Consider the following 20,724-nt stretch of genomic DNA (forward strand, 5'->3'; position numbering starts at 1 on the left):
AAGATAATCATTAACTATATATAAGTTGAAAAGATGAAGTTACAAGATACTCCAATATACTTATATCTTTTCCAAATAGTACTTGCACTACCACCGTTCAAGGTATAATAAGTTTCAAAAGTTCATCACATAGATGAGACTACAAGATAAGACTTGAATAGATTCAATCTTTGAAATATCATTTGAAAGAAATGAAGTTACGAGATACTCCATTATGTCCCGATATATATATATATATATACACTTATATATATATATACACCCATATATATACTCACATATATAAACAGAGTTGTAATACCCAATGAATTTGGAAAGAAGAAAACTTTGGCATAAACCTGATATCTTGCTGATCAGGCAAAGATACCAATTAAGTAACCTTTTCTACTAGTAGATGGATAAATCCCCCACCGGTCATCACCCTGGCCGAATTAGGACCTTTTGCTGGACCGTCACCCGGCCTCTTACGTGTTGATTGACTGCCACCCATCCACTTACACTTTGATAGGCCGTACCTCGGCCTGTCGCTTATGCCTACTCATTTAGAATGACTTACTTCCCGAATGTTGGGCAAGTAATCAAAAGCTCTTTATGAAATCAGCAACCTCATTGCGAATATAAAATACACCACAGAGCCGGATCCCTTAGGTTTTGAGCGAGTATTTAAATCCCTTTCGAAAGGAAGATCTTAAATTTGAAAGTGAGTTTTGGGGTTCGCTCTAACTTTTAAAATCATTTTGAAGACTCGAAAACATTTTTGAAAGTGTTTGGAATAAGGATGATTTGATAGAATAAATCAATTCCAAGATAATCAAAGAATATCTGAATATTATGCTATAAATAATATTCCAATAACGAATAGCTTTTATCAAAGCAAATGCGTATCTCTAGTATAGGTTTTATGCAGCTTATAACAATTGAATCAACAATGAGATATCAAGATTACGAAACAAGAATGCATATATATATCATATCAACATGATCCAATATATCGCAATATTTGCTAATAACAATCATGCACTTATCACATGATAATGCATATACATATATACATCACAACAACAGTTATACGGGTAGAAAACTTGCCTGAGTGTTCTGGGGTAGACTTAAGCTCAGAGTGGGTCCGGTAACCTATGAACAACAATATAAGCCGGAATTAAACCATGGTCTCTTAAGAAACTAGACTTTATCCACTTAGACTATAACGTTCGCTTTTACGCTTAACGATTTACATAAGTTGCTCGAGTACCCTCGGCTCCACCATTTTTATAAAATTAACCGTTAAACTTTTTAAGGAGACTCTTTCGCGAGTACTTTACCAACTGCCTAATCCATCTTACATAATTTTTTCATAATCCAATTAGTCTTTTAAGGGCCTTAAAGAAGGTTTCAAAGTTAAGCAAGGGGTAAAGATTCGTTCACGAAATGCCGAAACTTAAAATGGTCGTTTCTCCTAAACCGTATATCGGATCTAAGCGAACCACATACCAAAACGAAGCTTACGACACGATCTAGCTAAAAATGGAAAAGTTACAGTTTGGTTAGTGAGTTATCGGGTCCAAAAGTCATGCACAAACAGTTTATATGCAAACGGGTGTTACGACGGCTATGTTTACGCGATTTTCCAAAATTTTACCAATCCAAACAATCCCCAATCCTCACCAAATCATAAACCAATATTACTAACACAAGATCTTACCTAAAACTACCAATTCAAGTCAAAACCTTTCAAAATCATAATTCATTACAAGTACTAACATAGATCCATCAACAACCACCTCTTAAACCATCAAAACTTACTAAACATACATGGATCTTACTACGCATGCATGGATCATAGTATATAACACTAATACATCCATAAACTCATAAAAAAACTCAAAGTTAAGGTTAGGTTTCTAGAAATTATACCTTCCTTGGAGTGTAATAAGTTTCTAGGGAGCCTTAGGGAGCCTTGATTTAACCTTCTAATACCTTGATCTTGCAAAAGAATTCAAGAACACAAAGTTAATGTTTTGAAACCACTATTTACTCAGAAATTTAGAGAATTGATTAGCATGAAATCCTTGAAATCAAGAGCTTAGATTCATGGTATAACTAAGTTTATAATTATGGAATCTAACCAAACCAACCTAGGAATTTATGCTTGCTTGGATGATGAACTTTGGAAAAATTCTCCTTGCTTTTTTTGAAGAAAAACCGTGAGCAAGAGAAGAAGAATGAAGGAGAATGCTTCTTTGATTTGTCTTGGTGATTTGTGTGGTGTTTAGCTTGGTTACTTGTTAACTTTAGTATTAATCATGGTTCAAATGCTTGGCCACAAATCAATCTTGCACAAATATCTACTAACCATGCTTACATCACCTTCCTTACGTCATCAACTTGCCACATGTCAATTCCCTATGGCTTGATGACCTCATCTTGTGCTAATTCCTTGATTAGTGCTTAATTGTTTGGCTAATGGTCGCTTATCTATTTTACGGTTCGCTTAACTCTCATTCTCGTTAATCGTTGGAAGGATCATATTCAGGATCGTATTACTTGGGCTTCCCTAAACCTTTCTTAATATTTTATATTCCTTAAATTATCATTTCTTATAATCCTTGAATTGAAATCTTTTTCATCATGTTACCTTATACCTAATCCTGTCGGTATTTGGTGGATTTTCGGGAAAAAATCAAAGTGTCCGAATTCAAATTATGACGATCTTTATATACCCTCATATACATTATGGAGTGCTAATATGATCTCAGAATATCCATCAAAGAACCCCTACATAGGGTGGTCCGACAATTTTACTTAATCAGCAAAATCAACAAAAGTTACTATTCATCAGAGTTTCAAAAATTCCAAAAATTAGAGTTATTACAGTCTCCCCTCCTTAAAAGGATTCCGTCCCGGAATGAGATAGAAAATAGTCGGAGATGCTTTTCTAGCATTGCGCTTTTTAACTCTCAAGTCTTCTTCCCACATTGTGGTTTTACCATAAAAATCTGACTAGTTTGATAACCTTGTTCCTAAACACTTACTCCTTTCAATCCATAACCCTTACATGTTGCTCCATATAGGTCAAGTCTGTTTGCATGTCTATGCGCTCATATTCTCCTATATGTCCCACATTCGGGTTATGATTGTAATATCCAGGATATTGTGTGTAATTATTTTATCAATAAATGATTTTTATGTAGTTATTATGTGAATTTGGTGAATTATCTGCTGATTTATAATAATATTTAAATGTATATATGTGATAAAATGTGAGTGTGTTAATTTTATTATGTCCAGAATAAAATATATATAATTAACGAATTTTTCTGGTAATTTTTGGAATATTATATGATTTTATATTGATTTATGAATTTATTAAATATTTTCTGAATAATTACAAAAGTATTTTATAAAGCCGGGAATCATCCAACCTCAACCGTTTTTACGTTTTTACAAGCCGAAACTCTTCTGAAAACTCCTTCCTAACCTAATCTAGTAATTCTGGACATTTTCCGTGTTTTGACTTTTTCGATCCGGATTACGGTTTGACCCATACGCATCCCGGCGTACAATTTTCGATACGATAATTGTTTCGATATATCAACAAATCCTGTATTCTCAAAAGACGGGATAATATTACATTATTTTCGTATAAAGTGTTTTATAAAAAGCCTGGTTGGGATAATTATCCAATACGGGTATTAAATCATATCATTTTTGCAGTTACTTAGCAGCTAAGTAACTAATTTAACGATCCAAAATGATCCAACACAAAACAATATTCCATAAATATATATAGCCCTTTTATTATTTCATTTTATTCATAAAAATCATAACCACTCAGTAACAAATAAGAAATACAGAGAAAAACCCTAAAAACGATACGTTCTTGAGAATCAAACGTACAAACGAAGGCGTTATCGAACTTAGATTCGGGCGTGTAATATATCAAAACGAAGCTCTCGAAAAGTACTTTCTGAATCAATCAACCATTTTAGTGCAAAAATTAAGGTAATTTTCTTATTTATTTATTTATATTCGAATTATTTGATAATTAAATTATGAAAATTTGTTCTTGATGTTGTTGATATGATTTGATGATTCCGTCGTGTAGATAATATTTTTATGGTCAATTTCATATATTATACTTCAAAAATAAAGTTCAATAACATGTATAAATTAAGGTTTGATTCTGGACAGCTTTGAAACTAGGGTTCTTGAATGTTCTTGAGCTCAAATTTGGGGCTTTTCGCTCTGAGGGTTATTGATTGGATTTGATGATTGGAAAAGCTTCCTTATGTAATTTGCAGTTGATTCATATACTTACTTGTATCAAACGATTGCTAGAATAATTAAACCGAGGTTTTGATTGTTTTTATTGTATTCAATTTTGATTTTGATTTTTCTGATTACTTAAGAAATAATTGCATGATTTGATCCCGAGGTTAGATTACTATAGTTGCTAGCTTCGTTTTAAACTATTGAAAGTTGTGTTTGGCTGAGAATCGATCGATCGCCGGAGAACCGCGATGGTTGCCGGCTTTTATGGCGGTTTATGCCGGAAAAACGATCCAAGGATCGTTCCTATTGGTTATTTTTAAGAACAGTGTACTGGGATTGTTTAAGACAGATTACAACAAAAATCAAGTCCAAACCCTGAAGTTTTGACCCCCAGTTTTGACCACCGTCGGAGGTGGCCAAATGCCCGACGTCGATTGCCGGAATCTGGGTAGAAACGGGTAGACCCGGTTGTGTTCTTCACAACCCGGGATTTGACCCGGTTTCGATCTATTTGCCCAAATCAGTTTTCTAAAAAACCTTGTTTCTGGATTTTTTTTATAAATAATTCAAAAACTTTATTTTTAATTCATTTTTCATTATTTTTAAATTATGAAAAATTGTTTTTATTTAAAAATAAATCCAAATTAATTAATTAATTAATTTTAGTTGATAAATTAATTATTTAATTAGTCAATTAATTTAAGTATTAATTGATTAATTAGTTTAATTAGTCATTATTTAATTTTAATTGGTTATTTAATTATATTTAATTATTTATTTTTGATTTAAAAATTCCAAAAAAATAGTTTAGATCTTTCAAATATTATTTTAAATTAATTTCAAGGCTCGATAATTATTATAAAATTATTTTAAAGTCAGATTCGGGTATTTGAACCCTGTTATTTAATTTTAAAATGATTCAGAGTCCCGTTTAAATCCCGAAAAATGTTAAAAATTCGTATTAAATACCTGGAACATCATTTTAACCCTGAATCTTCTTTAATTAATTATTTTAATTAAATATCTTGCGTGTTACGTATTATATGTGATCTAATTGATGTGTAATATGAATTGTACGTGCATTGTTTGATTGTTTTATTCATAACTTTCAATCCGTGCAACGGATTTGGGTGAAACGAAGGGTAGTTAGAAGCTTGTAATGAATAGAATGTGATGAGAAGTAGTATTGATAAGTACATGTGATGTTTAAAAGAGGAAGCGAGACATAGAAAGGGAAAGCAGGTAGTCAGTGTGTGGGAATCAATTGATAAGTGCAAGTAAAGTGAAAGCGAATCGATAAGGCAAGTGTTTCTTCTCCTCTTGATTATATTGCAAGTATTTTGGAATGCTCTTCATTATGTTGCAATTACTCTAGACGGTTATATTAAAAGTACTTTGAAGTACATAACCCAAACCTTGATTCTTATTGATCTCGAGCCATAAGCCTGTTCTTTCATAAACCGTTGATTGTTGACGACACATATACAAACAACACTTATACGATACTACTCCACAAATACATACCTACCACATACTGATTCCTGATATGAAAATGCTTATCATACCAGCCCTTATATCTTGTGTAACAGAAGACCAATTCTTGTAACTCTTGATCCCTTGGGTCTTCTGCTTTCCATTTCTTTCCTTGATTGAAACCCAACCTTTATGATTTCTCGGTTATTTCATGGAATTACAGATCATCCTATGTTTCAAAGTAAATTTTGTTTATGAGTCAACTGTTGAGTTACATTGCTTATCACATTGTGATTCTAGAATTGGATTGTTTTTAAATATGGACCAGATTCATGGTCGGACCAGATTCGTGGTCATAATAGGCCAATGCGTGCCTTGGATCCAGTATATAGAGCAAAACTGGGAGCCTTGCTCGGGGTTAGTACGTGACTGATCAGCAGCCTAACCTTGGTTTTTAAAAATGAAAATAAATATCCAATTCTAAATATTGCTTATCAGTAACCTTGATTCCTTATATCATTTCAATTGATCGTTGTTATTCTCAGTTACTGTGATTGTGACTTGCTGAGCTAGTTAGCTCACTCTTGCAAAACTGTTTATATTTTTTTCCAGTGAAAAAGGAAACTAGTGGTAGCGAGGATCCCCAGACAAGTGTGCGAGCTAGGTATCCAGGTTGAATTGGAATAGACTAGCAGATGATGTTTGGCTTGGTTGTGTTTATAGTTTGTAATAAAGTTGAAACTTTAAATGTAAGATAAATAAACTGGGTTTTGGTACGTTTGTGTAATAAATAAGATTGTGGCTTGTGGACATACTTTAAACTGCATCGATCCGTGGATTATGGTAAGTAGGGTCATTTATATACATACTATTATATTCATAACAGGTTTAAAATGGTGTGTGTGTGTGTTGTGGGCCCCAAACTTCTGACCCGGGTTTGGAGGGCGCTATAGTTTAATATCAGAGCTACGGTTTAAAGTCACTGCCATAAGCCTAGATTATCGGGAATGGGTACAGGGTTAAGATTAGTATTAGGTAATAAAGAAATAGAACGTTAAGAAGTTGAATACGACTAAATAATAGGCTTTCGTATGATTCGTGCCGAGATTTGAGATTCTTATTTAGCAACATGATTTTCGGATAACAGCGATGGCAGATTCCTTATTTCGATATCATCTGATTACTCGGAGCCTTTCATCGAAGGACCATCATCTAATCCACGTCCTGCTCTTCCGCCAGTGTCAGTCATAATACCTGTTGTGACAGATGCACCAATGCAAACTATTCTACCTCCAAGTGTGAGATTACCTATTCGAGGACCTCCACATATTGATTCCAACTCTATTGGACATTCGGCTGCGGGTGCATCTTAAGATTTTGTTGATCCCATTATAAATCAGATTCTCTCCTTCCTTAATTGTAAACTTTTCTATCTAAACATTGTTTCTTTTCTCGATGATTCTATTGGACAATTGGGGCAAACAATGCATATGCATTGACTATTTGTCTGTATGACAAAAGGGTCTGGTGGGACGCCACTGAATTATGTGTTGTGAACTATGTGGTACTAAGATTGGCCATCTTATGTACTTGTATGGTTGCTCTCAGTCATACCTACATCGTTTCACTATTCCTTCTCATTCAATTTCCTTGATTTTGAAATTTCATTTGCAATTCTATGATAATGAATTTCTTCAGTAATCTCTAGTATGAGGCTATTCTTTTGGAATGAGAAGCCCTGTTGGCACAGGTCTGGGGATTTTAACACATTATTAGGACTATAAATGTCGACAGAAATGTGAAGAAACTTCGGAATGAGATATAGGTGACCCGGGGAGTACTTGAAACTAGGCAATAGAGATGATGTGATAGTTGATATGTGTATAATAACATGGGATATGTAAGATCAGACTGATGGTGGGAATATAAAAAAAACTTGCTGACTAATGGATAGACCTGTTGCAACTTTGCCTTCAATAAAACGTTCCGCGCTTGTAGCACCAAACTTTGATATAGACCAATGTCTTTCTTTTTTTCAGCATTGTCAATACTTTACTATACTTGTTTTCTCTTATTACACCAATTATGAACTCTTGTGATAACATGTACCCTTTTTCCTTAACTGTTTACATTCTGTAAAGAAGCATGCAATTTACTTAGTTCAATGATTGAAAATGTTTTCAAAGAGAGATGTTTCTATTTTACAAAATCTTTTCATAAAAAGGATTTGATTTAAAGGCTAAATAAGTTGTTTGATTCTTTACAGAAAATGCCTCCTAGAAGGAACAACCGTGCTACCAACCAAAATGAAGAAACCAACAACAACAACAATACCCAAGACAACAATAACCAGAATGTGAATCTAGGTCCCATAGACCCAGCTGTAGCCCAGATTCATCAGCTTTTGGCTCAACAGACTGTCCACCTAACTCAACAACAGTAGAGGCAGACTAACCCTCAGGTGACCTTTAAGACCTTTCAGGCGGTGAATCCACTAGAGTTTAAGGGTTCTGCAGATCTAATTGAGGCAAGGGTCTGGTTGAAGGAGATTGAGAAGGCATTTTCCTTGGTCAAGGAGAAAGAGGAGCAAAAGACTGAATTTGCAAGTTACTATCTGAAGAATGAAGCCACCTGCTGGTGGGAAACTGTTAAAGTGTTGGAAGGTACTGATGATGTTGCATGGGAGAGATTCAAGGAGTTGTTTCTCGAGAAGTATTTTCCTCAGATTGTCCAAGACCAAGTGGAATTGAAATTTCCGGAGTTAAAGCAAAGAAGTATGTCAGTGACAGATTACGAAAGCAAGTTTGAGGAGTTGTCCAGGTTTGTGCCATCCTATGTGGACACTGATAGGAAGAAGGCTAAGAGGTTTCAGCAAGGACTCAAGCCATGGATCCGTGGGAAGGTGGCCTATTTGAATTGGACACGTATGCGGGAGTTGTGCAGAAAGTTATGATTGCGGAGACAAAAAGTGAAACGTCCCAGAAAGAGAAGGAAGGTAAGAAGAGGAAGTTTGAAGGAGGTGAAGGACAATCTCAAGCAGGGAAGTTTTCAAATTTCAATCAGAGGAAAGGCAAGTTCCAGCCCGGAAGAAATTTTAACAGGAAAAATCCAGGAAATGGAGGATAAGGTAATCGTGCAGCCACTGGGAACCAGCCAACCCAGCAGAGGCCAGCTATACCAGATTGTCAAGTCTGCGGAAAGAAACATGGTGGAGTTTGCAAGAAATTGAATGTGGCATGCTATAGATGCAACCAGAGGGGGCACTATTCAAGGGAGTGCCGTAATCAACCAGCCAGAGAGTCAGCCAACAAGGATCAGCCTACCAGGAATCAGGAAGGAAAAGTTCCAGCAATTGGGTATACCTGTTTCAAGTGTGGAAAGCCAGGACATATAGCAAGGGATTACAAAGCACCAGTTCCAGTCAACAACACATTGCGTATCATGGGAGCTACTCCAACAGTGAATGAACCCCCCAGAGCTAGAGTTTATGATATGTCTTTGAAGGATGCTATCGTGGATACTGATGTTGTGGCAGGTACGTTTACTGTGAACTCCTTATATGCTAAAATGCTAGTAGATTCAAGAGCAACTCGATCATTTATTTCTCAAGGCGTTGTTGATAAGTTAAATTGTCCGGTTGAATTGTTAAGTGAGATTATGACGGTAGAATTAGCAAATGAGGAGCGTGTATCTGTTGACCAAGTGTGTAAGAACTGTGAGATTGAGATTATTGGCCATAAGTTTGATGCTGAATTGAAACCATTTAAGTTAGGAGAGTTTGACGTTATTTTAGGAATGGATTGGCTATCTAAGCACGATGCTCAGATAGACTATCGTAACAAGAAAGTAATACTGAAGACACCAGATGAGAAAGCGGTGTCGTTTAGAGGCCAGAGATAAGCGAAGAAGTTCTTGACGATGATTCAAGCTAAGAAACTATTACGACAAGGACGCGAGCATTTCATTGACTACGTGATAGACAAAAGATAGGAGCCAACAAAACTGGAAGATATTCCTGTGGTAAATGAAATTCCAGACATATTTCCAGACCAACTACCAGGACTTCCTCCAGATAGGGAAATTGAGTTTGCAATCGACTTAGCACCTGGAACGGAACCAGTATCGAAGGCCCCATACAGAATGGCGCCAGTTGAAATGAAAGAGCTAGCAAAGTAATTGCAAGAATTATTAGAAAAAGGAGTGATTCGACCCAGTGTATCCCCATGGGGTGCACCGGTGTTATTTGTTAAGAAGAAAGATGGAAGCATGAGGCTATGTATCGACTATCGAGAACTTAATAAGCTTACGATCAAGAACAAGTATCCATTGCCTCGAATTGACGATTTGTTTGACCAACTGAAAGGATCCAAGTATTTTTCTAAGATTGATTTGAGATATGGATATCATTAATTAAAGATTAAACCTGAAGATATACCAAAAACAGCTTTCAGAACAAGGTACAGTCATTATGAATTCTTAGTGATATCTTTTGGGTTGACCAATGCCCCAACAACATTTATGGACTTGATGAACAGAATTTTCAAGGAATATTTAGAAAAGTTTGTAATTGTGTTTATCGATGATATTTTGATCTACTCCAAGTCAACGGAAGATCATGCGGAACATCTAAGGACAACTTTGGAGATTTTGAGGAAGAAGAAGTTGTATGCAAAGTTTTCAAAGTGTGAATTCTGGTTACAAGAAGTTCAATTCTTAGGTCGCGTAGTGAGTTATGAAGGAATCAAAGTGGACCCAGCGAAGATTGAAGCTATTATGAATTGGGAAAGGCCTAAAACACCAACGGAAGTGAGCAGTTTCTTGGGATTAACAGGATATTATCGACGATTTGTTCAAGATTTATCAAAGATTGCGATGCCTTTGACAAAGCTTACAAGGAAAAGTGAGAAGTTTATATGGAATGAGAAATGCGAAGAAAGCTTTCAGGAATTAAAGAAGAGACTGATCACGACAATTATTTTGTCACTTCCAGATGATCAAGGGAATTTTGTTATCTATAGTGATGCTTCTCATAAGGGATTAGGTTGTATTTTGATGCAGCATGATAAAGTTAATGCATATGCGTCGAGACAACTGAAACCTCATGAGCAGAAGTATCCTACTCATGATTTGGAAGTAGCGGCAATAGTATTTTCCTTGAAGATTTGGAGACATTACTTATATGGAGAAAAGTGTGAGATCTATACTGATCACAAAAGTTTGAAATACATATTCACGCAAAAGGAGCTCAACATGAGGCAAAGAAGATGGTTGGAATTGATTAAGGACTATGATTGCACGATTAATTATCATCCAGGAAAAGCAAATGTGGTTGAAGATGCATTAAGCAGAAAGGAAAGACTAAACATGCTAACGATACCTGAAGAATTATACAGGGAATTTCAGAAATTATAATTGGAGGTCAGAATTTGCAAACCTAGTGAAGTAAAGATGTATAACATGACGTTTCATCCAGAATTACTAGAGAAAATAAGAAAATGCCAAGAGGAAATAATGGATCAGGATATCAATCGTTTGATTGGAGAAGAGTTATGCACTCAGAAGGACGCTCAGGGTATTCTTAGATTTTCATACAAAATTTGGATACCACCAGTGGCAGATTTAAAGAATGAAATCCTACACGAAGCTCACAATTCAAGGTATTCTGTTCATCCGGGAAGTACCAAGATGTACAGAGATTTAAAAGAAAATTATTAGTGGCCGGACATGAAGAGGGAAATTACGGAATGGGTCAACAAATGTTATACTTGTCAGAAAGTTAAGGCAGAGCACCAGAGACCAAGTGGATTATTACAATCATCGGAGATTCCAGAATGGAAGTGGGAGCACATTGCTATGTATTTTATAGTTGGATTATCAAGGACGAAAGCGAACCATGATGTTATTTGGGTCATAGTGGACAAACTAACCAAATCAGCTCATGTCTTGCCTATCAATGAAAGATTTTCACTGGATAAGTTGGTCCACATGTATTTGAAGGAAAAAGTAGTTCGTCACGGAGTCCCTGTGTCTATTGTATCTGATCGAGATCCACGATTCAATTCGAGATTTTGGAGAAGTTTTCAAGAATGACTGGGAACCAGGTTGAACATTAGTACGACTTATCATTCGCAGTCGGACGGCCAAAGCGAGAGGACAATCCAGAATATTGAAGATATGTTACGTGTTTGTGCTATCGACTTCAAAGGAAATTGGGACGAACATTTACCCTTAGTGGAATTTGCTTATAATAACAGTTATCATGCCAGTATTGGAAAGCCTCCCTATGAAGCTCTTTATGGACGCAAATGTCGATCACCGGTATATTGGGACGAAGTCGGAGAGCGTAAAATACTTGGAACTGAATTGGTGTAGCAGACAAAAGAGGTTGTGGAAGTCATCCAGAAAAGGCTAATTGCAGCACAGGATCGTCAAAGGAAGTATGCAGATCAATCCCGAAAGGACATGGAATTTGAAGACGGAGATCTAGTGTTATTAAAAGTGTCACCGTGGAAAGGATTGACTAGATTCGGAATGAATGGAAAGCTGAATCCTAGGTACGTTGGACCTTTTGAAATTCTAAAACGTGTCGGCAAAGTAGCTTACGAATTGGCGTTACCCTCACATATGGAGCATATTTATAATGTTTTTCATGTATCAATGCTTAAGAAATATAATCCAGATTCTAAGCATGTAATTGAGTACGAGACGATAGAACTTTAGGCAGATTTATCATATGTAGAGAATCCGATAGAGATTCTAGAAAAGAGAGAAAAGATATTGAGGAATAAAGTTGTAAAGTTAGTAAAAGTATTGTGGAGAAACCCAAAGGTTGAAGAGTCAACCTGGGAACTAGAAAGTGATATGCGAGAAAAGTACCCTCACTTGTTTACTTAGCAGATTCTGAGGACAGAATCCTTTAAAGGGGGGGATGTAATATCCGGGACATTGCGTGTAATTATTTTATCAATAAATGATTTTTATGTAGTTATTTTGTGAATTTTGGTGAATTATCTTCTGACTGATAATAATATTTAGATGTATATATGTGATAAAATGTGAGTGTGTTAATTCTATTATGTCCAGAATAAAATATAGATAATTAAGGAATTTTTTTGGTAAATTTTGGAATATAATATGATTTTATATTGATTTATGAATTTATTAATTATTTTCTGAATAATTACAAAATTATTTTATAAAGCCGGGAATCATCCAACCTCAACCGTTTTTACGTTTTTACAACCCGAAACTCTTCCGAAAACTCCTTCCTAACCTAATATGGTAATTCCGGACATTTTCCGTGTTTTGACTTTTTCGATCCGAATTACGGTTTGACCCGTACGCGTCCCGGCGTATAATTTTCGATACGATAATTGTTTTGATATATCAACAAATTATGTATTCTCGAAAGACGGGATAATATTACATTATTTTCGTATAAAGTGTTTTATAAAAAGTCCGGTTGGGATAATTATCCAATACGGGTATTAAATCAGATCATTTTTGCAGTTACTTAGCGACTAAGTAACTAATTTAACGATCTTAAATGATATAACACGAACCAATATTTCATAAATATATATAGCCCTTTTATTATTTCATTTTATTCGTAAAAATCATAACCAATTAGTAACAAATAAGAAATACAGAGAAAAACCCTAAAAACGATACGTTCTTGAGAATCAAACGTACAAACGAAGGTGTTATCGAACTCCGATTCGGGCGTGCAATATATCAAAACGAAGCTCCCGAAAAGTAATTTATGAATCAATCAACCATTTTAGTGCAGAAATTAAGGTTATTTTCTTATTTATTTATTTATATTTGAATTATTTGATAATTAAATTATGAAAATTTGTTCTTGATGTTGTTGATATGATTTGATGATTCCGTCGTGTAGATAATATTTTTCTGGTCAATTTCATATATTATACTTCAAAAATAGAGTTCAATAACATGTATAATTTAAGGTTTGATTCTGGACAACTTTGAAACTAGGGTTCTTGAATGTTCTTGAGCTCAAATTTGGGGCTTTTCGCTCTGAGGGTTTGTTAGGTCACACAACACTGTAGAAGGGGGTTGAATATAGTGTAAAATATAATCAAATCGATTTAAAGCACAAGTAACAGAAAACAGATGTATTCGATATAATAAACTCTGTTACAATAGAACTGTTCTCTCTCAGTGATGAACAAATATCACGAGAGCTGCTAGGTTACAATTGTATGATCTTCTCGATGATCGTAACTCTTATAGAGTAAACCTATGTCTGTGTTTATATAGACACACAGTTACAAGATAACTTCTTATTGATATAGAATATAATTATTTCTCCTAAAATATATCAACCAGATATCTTATATAATTCTTCTAGTCCTCTAACTCTTTCCATATCTTTTTCTTGTATTAGTCTCGATCTTCTTTCCTGTAAATCAACTTCCTTCCTTAACTGTTAGTCCTCCAGTACTTAAGTTCTGATATCCATCTTCTGATAATCTATGTCCTGATATCCTTAAGTCCTGACTTCCAGTAAGTCCTGATTCTAGTAAGAACTGATATTTCCTGTTAGTTATGATCTGAGAACTAAACATGAAACATATTAGACATGACATCTCAAATATATCCAATAATCTCCCCCAACTTGTAAATTATGCAAGAATATACAAGTTAAAAGATTTGATGATGTCAAAAACATTTAAGTTCAAATGCAATAAGAGTTTAATAAGACTATTAATTACAACTTACAAAATATCCAACTTTACCAACATCACTGAATCAATCTGAATCCATAATGATTCTTAATAAAATCATTTATCAGATTATCTTCAGCTTTCTTCAGAACTTCAGCTAACTGTGCTTTGACCTGCATCAGTTCTTCTTCCTTACTATCACCAATTTGATAAATGGTTGTTCTGACAGCTTGAATGGATGTTCTTTCAAGTACATCACTAATCTGATAACCTTAGGATGTGAAGAGTTTTCATTATAACATAAGCATCTTCCTTTCAGAATAACTTCCACCTTAGCAGAATTCTTCGGCATATGAATTTCTCTTCCATCACCTTCAGTAATCATTGGACTGTAATGAGAAGTCTTTGTTTTAAGAGATTCTAAATAGATCTCTTATAGCCTTCAAAATGTATTCTGACCATCTTCTTGTAACATCAGATTTTACTTCCAGAAGATAGTGAATATGATGAAGTTCTCTGATAGACTTCTTTAATACATCAGTATCAGCTAATCTATAAGTCCTTCCATCATTGAGAAATAAGATCAATTTCTCTTTTAGATTCTCCTTATCATGAGCATCTATCACAACTTGAGCAGAAAACACCTTGTCAAGGTGCCTTTGTTTGATTTGTTTATATGGTTTTTCTGTCAATATGAAAGGATCTCTTAGAGTAACCTCTACTCCTGTTTGAATATTCTCTTTGTCAGAACCTAATCCAGCTCTATCTCCAGGTTGCTTGGCTTTCAACCCAAATGTAGCAAGTTGATTAATCATGAGATTGGATTTTGGTTCAACTGGAGTAGCTTTCTTCCATAACAGCTTCTTCTTATCAGCAATTATCATTTTATCCAAATCAACTTGAGCATTGTCAGTAGTTGATGTCTTGATAGCTTGATCAGAATTTGTTGTTTCTTCTGCACCTTCCTGTCCTTTATTTAAATAACAACTTGAGCAGTGTCAGAGGTTGTTTTAGAATCTTCAATTATCTTTCTTCTTTTCAGAATTTGAACACTTTCATCTTCAATAAGATTATCATCATTTACTTGAACCATTTTACACACTGGTTTCATCAGATCTTGAGAAGTTTTCAAGTCCAGTGACTTGGTTGGTTCATAAATTTTTCCTTTCCCTTTGTCTTTGGGATCACTCTCAGCCTGTGATCTAGTCTTGAACTTTGAAGTTTCAGAATTTGACTTTTCCTTGATCAAAATGCCTTTTTCCTTAGGCCTTGGAGGTTTCTTTGCATCAGAAGCTTTAGACTTAAGATTTATCTTCTCAGCAGCAAATCTAGCTTCTTCCTCCTTGAGAGTTTCTAAATCCATTCCTGGATTGTGTTTCAGAAATAATCTTCTTGCTATCTCCTCATCAAGTGTCTAGATTTTAGGATCTTTCTAATAAACAGTAGTCTGCTTCCCCTTTAACTTCAGAGTTTGCAAAAACTTCTGAGAGTCTTCAGATCCTGACTTAATCAGAATATCAGAACTTGACATTAGACTTTGCTTATCACCACTTGACTTCAATCTTTAAGCATTCACAGCATCAGAACTTGACTTGTTCTGAATAGAAGATTTTCCTTGAACTTTTCTTTGACCTCTGCTCTTTTCAGAGTTTCCCTGGTCATCACCTTTATCATCTTTTTTCTTCAATTCTTGAGTAGGTGAGCATTTGGACTTAACTACCTTCTCCCCATTTTTGGCATCATCAAGAAGTAAGAGAGAAAGAAGAAGTTCAACTGAAGATTGGATTTCATCCAATTGAGCTTTCTGAGAAGCTTGATTAGCCAGCACCTCAGCAATTTGGGCCTGTTGCTTCTCTTGAGTTTTCTCAATGGTTGCAACTTTTTCAGAAATAGATTTGATATACCTGTTCTTGTCAAGCTTGATCTGTAGATTGAACTTATCAGCTTGTTCCCTGAGTGTATCAACCTTTTCATGAGAGAAAGTACGTAGACCTTGAAGATGTTTTGTAGACAGAGCTGTGATCTTGAGTTGTGTCTTGAAATCAGCATTTGTGAGCAACTCATCAGCTTTTACAATATGCTCTGTCAGAATTTTAGAACATGGAATAAAATCTGATTCATTCCACTTCTTGGTCCACTCAACACCTCTGTGAGTATCCTCCCAAGGAATATGTGCTTCCTTTTCAACAAATTTCTTCACCAATTCTTCCTTGCCCAGATTAGGTACTGGAGTCTCAATAGAAACACTGTCATCAGAACTTGAGGAAGACTCATTCTGTTCTAATAGCTCAACAGTGTGTGAGGCAACTGGAGATTCAAGAATAACATCATCTAAATTCTGATCAGTAGAATTTATCTCTAGAGCTGGTGTCTTTGATGTAGATGGAGCTTCCAGATAAAGAACTTCAGGTATATTCAAATTATGAATATCTATTTCAGAATTATCAGTTTGTTCTTTAGCATCATCCATAGCTTTAATAGGAGAGACAGGAGGGGTAACAACTGTATCATTAGCAGTGTCTTTGGCTTGAGCTGGAAGGGCTTCAATGATAATTGGTTCTAGTGAGATCAAAGATTCCTGATCCCCTTCCTCAGCTTCTTTAGTATCTCCTGCTATAGCCTTAGCCAAATACCTCATAGCCTTCATTTTTTTCAATCTCCTTGCCAATGAAGGAGTTGCTTCAACAACATCAGAATTTACAGATTTCCTTTTCAAAGTATCAGAACTTTGAGCTGCTTTCTCTTTCTGAGAAGTAACATTCTCAGCTTCAATTATCACAGGTTCAGATGCATGAACTCGTGCTTCAATTATTTCCTCAAATCATCAAAATTTATTATTGACCATTATTGAATCAAAACATTCATCACATGATAAAGTTAAAAAATGATGAAGTAAAGATTAACAAATTGCAATTAACACATGCACAGTCACATAATTTGAGAAATAAAGACCAAATTTTGCAATTTAAAGGAAATTTCATTAATATATAAGATGAGTACATTTCATGAAATTTATCAATTACATGCAAAAATTACAAGATAGTCCTATTCTAAGATTCTTAACATCAACAGCCTTAGTCCTAATCTAAAAAGATTGACAAAGCTGACGGTGAAGAGAAATGAATGGATGACAATTAATTCTTCTTCCTACTTTCAACAAAGAGAACAGCAAGATGAATGATTTTCTCCTGCTGTTTAAGAATACGAAGATGAACTTCTCTTTTGAAAGACATCGGATCATTTTTAATGTTGCCTGGAAGTTGAATTCAGATGTCGAATGGAATGCTGTTGATAGGATATAGAGTCGGAATTCCATTTCGAAAAATGGTCACAATTTCTGTACCATAGCAGTAAAACCAACTATAATGTGCCATTGTTTGAGAGAAATGAAAAGATGTTTTGGCTGGAATGAATAGTCGGTTTAAATAGCCAATAGAATACCAAGGGATGTGAGGACTGGTTAACAATTACAAGTAAAAATAATGATCCCTCGACTCCCTAGACTGATGTGTAATAATAACAGTCAGTAAAAGATCTAAAGCAAGAGTTAATGGGCACGGGAAATAAATAACAATTACTGTGCACATGCAGTTTTTCAAGACATACATGTTAACCACTAACCCATAATGATTATGACTGTTTTTATCTCACCCAAATTTATTCTGATTTAAATATGACTGTGTTAGGTATGAATACAACACAGAGGGGGGGTGAATGTGTTTTGGCTTAAATGTTTGATTTTCGATCGACTTAGGCTTTAGCAGTTGGTTGTTGTTAATGATTTAGTAGAAAGGATGTTAAACATAAATAGCTGAGCAAATATGTAAAACAAAGATCTTCAAAACTCACTTAATTTTATATTAAAAATCAAGCAGTGTTTAGCTACAAAATCTCTAAGTTCTTGTTTTAGAACTTAGCTTCTTTCTTGAGAGAGAACACACAACTTTTTCTAATCTGATTGTTCTCCTCTTTTTAACTAGAGGACCGGTGTTAACTTTATAACTCAGTTAACTGCTGGTTTACACGGTGGATAATAAACATGCTATTATCTTTTCTAAGCTGTCACTTGTCATTTCTATTTATAGAAAAGCAAATCTTCCATTTCTGGCTTAGCATATCTTTAGCTTCCCGTGATTACTTTAATCTCCTCTATCAATTAATCTTTGTCGTTGATCTTGTACATCTCTCAAGCTACTTTTTGTAGACTTGTCAATCCAGCTATGTGAATTGTTTGTTGATTTGTAACCTTGGATATTGAACTGTTCTGCAATTCTGTACTTAAAGAAATTTCTTCACTTCGAGATCTCCAATTAAGTCGTAGAGAACTCGACATCTCGATAGGCATGTTGGCTTATCGATATCTCTGAAACTTCATTGTTGCCTAGACTTATCGACAACTCTGAGTTCTCTAGTGAATTTTGGTTTATCGATAACTCAGAGTTCTCTAATGAATGTATACTTGTCGATATCTCTGAGTTCTCGACAGACAATTCCTGAGTTCTCTATACCCGGTGGATGTTGTTTATCCGTCGAGTAGTGATAGTTTATCCGTCGAGTAGACATTCCTCATCCGTTGAGTAGATATTCCTCATCCGTCGAGTAGATATTGCTCATCCGTCGGGTAGATGTTACTCATCCGTCGGTACTCTCTGGAGTTTAAATGACTTCTCGATAAGTCATTCAGGAGTTCTCGAATGATTTCTCTATAACACTAATTATGTGACTTGTAGAGATCTCGACTTAGAATGTTTTACACCAAACAGATTTATTCAACTCCAAGCTTCTTCATAATTCTTCTGAGGCATGATCTTCTTGATCTTCTTCCAGATAGAATTCTTAGGCTTGACACTGTTCAGAGAAAAATGCTCCAGTCTGCTCCATTTATATTTTACAGACATTAAGTGTTACAAGTATGAATTACAGATTAAGGTTACAATACAATTAATCTTAGAGTTATCAGTATGACTTAGTCTTGTTATGATACAGGCATGTCTTGCACAATAATCTCCCCCAATTTATGAGAAGATTGCTCATCACAAATTCATGCCTGTTAACAAGACTAACCCCAAGTTAAAGAATGAAAATAAAATGATACAAAAGCTAATACAACACTTATACATTGCAAAGTTTACAATAATTAAGTAAAGATTGAGCTGTCTGATTCTTTCTCAATTATGTTCTTAATTTGCACAAGTATTTCCAATTCTTCTAGGATGAGGGTGTCAGCTAGAACCTCTATTAGTTTCAGCAAATCTGGCATAGGATATCTAGCTAACATCCTTATCCTGTAACTTGACAAAGAGCCAGATTTTATATTCAGAAATCTTCCATCCTTTGATATTCTGCTCTTGCCTGCTGCCTTCAACTCTTCTGATCTTCTGATATACTCATCAATCTCATGCTCATACTTTCTCCTCCTTTCAGCTAGTAACTCTTTATGCTTATCTCTCATCTCCTCTATGTTAACCACAAACACTGCCAATACTGTTCTCCATGCCTTAGTGGCTGAATCTTTACCATTCATCAAGCTTACCACCCTTTTCAGTTCTACAATTGAGAGAGAATCCTTTAGTCTTTCTCCAAGCTTTTCAAAGGACCCATCACTGTAGTAGATTCTAACTTCTCTAATGTTAACAACCCAAATTCTGACAATTCTTTCAGCTAGCTGTTGGAAGTAGTCTTCATCTGAATCAACAACATTTAGAGGTTTGAAATCATCTTGATTATATCTGTTCCAGATGGCCTTTTCACCAAATCCATGATCATTGAGAAATTCAGCTGTCAGTTGTCTTCTTTGTCTTCTGATTCTTCTCTTGACCTTGGCTTCTTTTGGACCTATTCCAAAAGTTTTGAAGTGTGTTTTATGGGGTGGCTTGAATGAAGGTATAGTTTTGAGTCTTTTCAGAGAAGTATGGTTGTGAGTGATTTGTGTTTTGAGGAGAGAGTTTGCTGTGAGCTTATAAAAATATTTAGGCTTAGAGGTTTGAGGTTGAGCAGTTTTTGATGAGATTGAGTGTGAAGGTTTAGCAGTTGGTATTTGGATATTTAGGGTTTTGAGAGATTATGAGGTATCATTCTTTTGCCTCCTTCCATCCCTCCTTTGATTCTCAAATCCACTTTTCTTCTCCTTCTCTTTCTCACTATCACTTTTTCCACCAATTGCCTTACTAGATTGACTTGAGTTTGAGCCAGAAGGATTTTGACCATCTTTCTTCTACTCATCATCACCCAAGTCATCTGTGTTGATTTTAGTTTTAGGCAAATTGGCTTCAGAGTTATCAATGTATCTCCT

The sequence above is a fragment of the Apium graveolens genome, chromosome 3 (genome assembly GCF_009905375.1).
Source record: "Apium graveolens cultivar Ventura chromosome 3, ASM990537v1, whole genome shotgun sequence".
Classification (NCBI taxonomy): domain Eukaryota; kingdom Viridiplantae; phylum Streptophyta; class Magnoliopsida; order Apiales; family Apiaceae; genus Apium; species Apium graveolens.